General features: G+C 44.1%; 1 protein-coding gene across 1 annotated transcript in view; it reads left to right on the top strand.

Annotated features, from left to right (window-relative positions):
• The first annotated feature begins 3,562 nt into the window (after positions 1 to 3,562).
• Positions 3,563 to 4,665, top strand: part of LOC107758358 (glutamate receptor ionotropic, NMDA 2B-like) — a 25,420-nt gene continuing 24,317 nt past the window's right edge. Inside the window, exons 1-2 of the mRNA XM_016576068.1 lie at positions 3,563 to 3,868; positions 4,286 to 4,604. The gene's annotated coding sequence lies outside the window, so the exon portion shown is untranslated. The remainder of the gene's footprint in view (positions 3,869 to 4,285; positions 4,605 to 4,665) is intronic.

Here is a 4,665-nt window from a genome sequence, read left to right on the forward strand (position 1 = left end):
ATATTGTGTATGTGACTTTGTATTGTAAATGTTTTTTTTGTTTTGTTTTTAATTAATTTTAACAAATTTACAGTACAGACTACAAAACATTACAAACATCCATTGCAGAAACATCACTGACAGAAACTCAGAAACTCTGGGCTTAAAGAAGGTTCAGCGTTTCACTCGTAATTATGACTTTGTGGTGGCGTCCATGTACTTTCAGCTCCTAAATACATGTAAATATATGCAAACTGATTTTCTGCCAGCAGCAGGCGCTTGTAGAGCGTGAGAGATCAGGTTTCCCCGGTAGCAGCTGTACACAAAGCAGCGCTGCGCTGCGCTCCCAAACGCTGGCATTACAGGCAAGATGAAATGAAAATGACAAACTCTTTCATTTGATCTGGGTGTCTTTAAAGTGTTTTGTTAGTTTGGTGTGTTTCCTCGTTTTGATGTCGCCACGTCTCAGTGCTTTTATGAAGAGGATAACTTTCGGACAGCGCATCAAGAACCAGGTTGACCGGGTACTCAGTACCACCGGTACTTACAAAAACCTAGTACCGTAACGTTTTCATTTTTTAGTACCGACTTGGTACCGAAGTACCGGGTCTTTTGACAACACTACATGCGTATGTGTGTGTGTGTGTGTGTGTGTGTGTGTGTGTGTTTTTCTTTGAAAAAGTTTCCCCAGAAATACTTCGCTATTTATTGCATTTTTCCTTACAAACTGTATTATCAGCATAACAATTCGAGTAAAAGGTATGGCATGAATTTGCCATCCTTCTAGAACAACTCACTACTCAATACTCATGAGTACTTTTAAATAGGCTACTCTTTTACTCTTACTCAAGTAGTTTTTTGGACAAGTACTTTTACTCTACTCACACTACATTTTTGGAAGGTAATGGTACGTTTACTTGAGTATATTTTTTCAGTACTCTTTCCACCACTCTAAAAATGTTAGTTGATCTATAATGCATTAGCATCACATGATTCGCCCATTTCTCCCCAAATACATGAAAGTAAGTGGCCAGTGAACTGGGAGAAAAACAGAGTACACTTTATAGTTACCCACACAATGTAAACTTGATAGGAACAAAGCAATTTTAATTGAAAGGATTATTGTTGCTGCTTTCCATAGAAATCAGTGTCAACATTTCTTTAATTAAGGAGATTTGTAATTTGCCGCCCTTGGCGTTGATTGGTTAATGGATGCATCCTTTCGTTAACCAGCGCACTGTGACTGACTGTATGCTAAATAGTGTAAACAATGGCAAACTTCAAGAAGCACGAGAGTGGGGCACACAAAAATAAAAATGCACAAACTGATATAACAATGCAATCAGCAGCTTAAAAAAATACCCAAACTTACAGGATATTTCAAGCCTGCAGATAGTAATACCTGTTCTGCAACAACTGATGTTAACCAGCCTTTTGAGGATGCTAGCCAAAGCGACGGGCTTCAAAATGGATCTAAAATGTGCCCTGTAGACAATCAAGACAGCGGCAATAAAACAACAAAACCTTCTGAACAACACTGCTCAAAAGGTGAAAGAATATCTACACCCGTTATGGGCCTTGATAATGTCTGTAGTGCACCTGCTAATATGGAAGATGCGTCTAGCTCAATTAGTCTTAGGGTGCAGCAGAGTCGACACAGCAAGCCCTGATTCTGTTTCGAGAGCACTGTTAACGATTCTTTCAGTACAGATCCGGGCTGTTGGAATAAAATAGACTATAATGCGCGGGCATACTGGGCCAAAAAAGGACCTGTATCTTGTGTACGTGTCAGCTTCAGAACGCGTGTATAAACATCAGAAACTTCACTTTTCACAAAGTTATTTCAGACGTGAACTTGGAAATGGAGAGTGTGTGACCAGAGAATGGGTTTTGTATTCACCTTCCCAAGGAAAAATGTTGTGTTTTGCAAGTAACATTTTTGGAGATACAGCCAACACGTTCACACGTGGTTTCAGTGCCTGGAAGCATGCAAAAGAACGCATAGTGGAGCATGAGGGCTCCGAGACTCACCGAGTCCTGGCAGAGCGTGGCCTTCCTTTTTAGGGGTCATAGTGCCGTTTTCGGTAACTATTTGGGAATCTTAGAATGAATTAGCCAGTTTGATCCATTCTTAAACTTCGACAATTGCAGAGGGCAGTGTTACGATAATGCCAACAACATGTCCAGCTGTTATAAGGGCTTGCATTCGCGTATCAAAGAGATAAACCCTTTAGTTGAATGGGTGGTCAGCGCACGCCCAAGCCACTAAAGCACTCTGTTTAAATTACGCCAGCATCCAGGAATCCTTGAGAAAGATAGCTGATGACACTAACCAGCAGTTAACCACTCGTGATGAAGCCAGCCGACTAAGCAAGAAAATGGATAAACTGGAAATCGCTTTCCTCTGTAACATGTGGAATACAATTCTGCAGCAATTTTACAAGACAAGCACAACCCTTCAAACAGTTGGTCTTGATTTGCCTGTTGCTGTAGATTTGATGCGATCATTAAGGGATTTCGTTGCAGAACTCCGAAATCAGTTCGACACTTTTGAAGCAATGGCAAAACAAATGTGTCTGGGGTGTACAAACCGGACTCTCAACACCAGAGAAGCGCATAAAGTGCAGTGGCGAATCCATGTGATCTGTTCTCATCTAGCGTGTTTGTACTGGTGATTGACAGACTGTAGCGGAGCTGGACCGCAGATTCAGCTCCTACGACACTGTAAACCAGCACTTTGGTTTTTTAAATAACATCCTCTCCTTGACTCCAGAAGAGCTGCGTTCGTCTGCAACAAAATGGCAAAATAAGTACTGCAGAGATTTGGAAATGGAGTTAGTGGATGAACTTCTACAATTTAAAGCACTCATCCAAAATGAAACCAACACCACGGCAAGAACTCTCGTCAAGATAATAAAACAACGGAAATTAGTCACCGGCGAGCGTTCATTCTCAAAACTGGCCTTAGTAAAAAACAGGCTGCGATCTGTCACGGGCCAGGAGCGTCTTTGTCATCGGACTCTAATGTCTCTTTAGAGCGACGTTCTACAGAAACTGGATTTTACCGAGCTTATAAAGGACTTCTCAGTAAAAAAAGAAAAAGGAGGAAAAGCTTCTGAAGGTAGGACATTTGAATTTATTCGTGCATGATCACCAATTGAAATGTTTATGTTTTGAGTAAATAGGGAAGGTGGGGGGGGTAAAGCTTTAGCCCAGGGGCCTCTGGTCTTGCCCTAGGAGCAGTCAACAGCCTCTGATCAGATGATTGGAGGGATCTCGATGGGTTGTGCAAAGACAGGACTTGACAGATACGTTGGTGGCAGTGCGTGCCAGCAGAGGGAGACACAGCAGCTCTCATCAGCGCTGTCTGCCAGTGAATACTGATGAACTGATGGAGAGAGAGAGAGATCTGCCCGGTGTCTGCGCTCCTTCACCGGCAGCAGCGCTCGAGTGTGTGTGTGTGTGTGTGTTTGGTGCAGTCATACAGATGCAGCGTGTGTGTGTCCCGACAGCAGCATGAGAGTGTGAGTGTGTGTGTGCTGCGAGCAGGTGTTTTCGCGAGGCGTCAGAGAGAGGGACACACACACACACGCACACCCTCCAAAAGAGCAGCAGCACGGAGGCGGCCGGACTATTCGCCTTTTTCTTTTGTTTTTTTGTTCTTCTTCTTCTTCCTCATCGTGGTCGTGGGAGGTGCTTTCTCCTCTCATCTGCTCGCGCTGTCCATCATCTGCCTGCTCGTCTATTTCTCCATCTATCTCATCTATAATTTCTCTGACTTGTGAGCGGCAGCCGGAGGTTTTGGAGAGACTGTGTGTTCTTACCTCTTGTTCTTCTTCTTTTCTCCTCCTCTTCCTCCTCATCCCGCGGCTGGTGTGTTTGACTGTAGGTAGGTTGATTTGTGTTCACTGTAGTTTGTGTGAGTGTGTGTGTGTGTTCTGTTTGCAAACCACACACATGAACACACACATGCAGTATGTGACGTAGAGAGAGAGAGACGTGTGTCTTACCTCAGTCAGGTGTGTGTGTGTGTGAGTGTGTGTGATCACAAACACACATTATAATACACTCATCTCTCTCTCTCTCTTCATTCTACTGGTTTCTCACCTGTGTGTGTTTGCACACATCAGTCTAACACACACCCTTCATAATCCTACACAAACCATCCTCTCTTGTCTTTCTGGTCATCTTTCCCTGTGTTTCATTCATTGATCTGCCGCTCTTTCTGATATTACGCTGTTATTCACGCACCAGCACTCGTCTGTGTATGTGTGTGTGTGTGAGTAATTAACCTGTTCATTAATAGAGAGTATCATCAGACCACGTAAAGTCGCCGTGTGTGTGAGCCGCGCTTCGCCTCATCACCCTCAGTGTGTCTCTCCGCGGTCGTGTTGATCTGAATCGGGCCGATGAGCTTTAGGATGCAGCTCTTTTCTTCTGTTTCTCCTGAGGAGACTCGCTTCATTCATGAGTCTGGACTGCGCCGCGTTTCCAGATGAGCAAACACACGCGCCTCTTTCTGCTCTTTTACAATTGGACTAAATGCGGAGTGAAGCCGGTTCAGCAGAGGTGAATGTGAACGGGACGCCGGAGGACGTGCGCGCGACTGAAACTTCGGCGGTTCGGTGAGTGTGTGTGTATGTGTGTGAGTGTGTGCGTGTGTGTGTGTGTGTGTGTGGGTCTCAT

This window comes from Sinocyclocheilus rhinocerous, unplaced genomic scaffold, assembly GCF_001515625.1.
Source record: "Sinocyclocheilus rhinocerous isolate Xijiao unplaced genomic scaffold, SAMN03320098_v1.1 scaffold5130, whole genome shotgun sequence".
In the NCBI taxonomy this organism is placed as follows: domain Eukaryota; kingdom Metazoa; phylum Chordata; class Actinopteri; order Cypriniformes; family Cyprinidae; genus Sinocyclocheilus; species Sinocyclocheilus rhinocerous.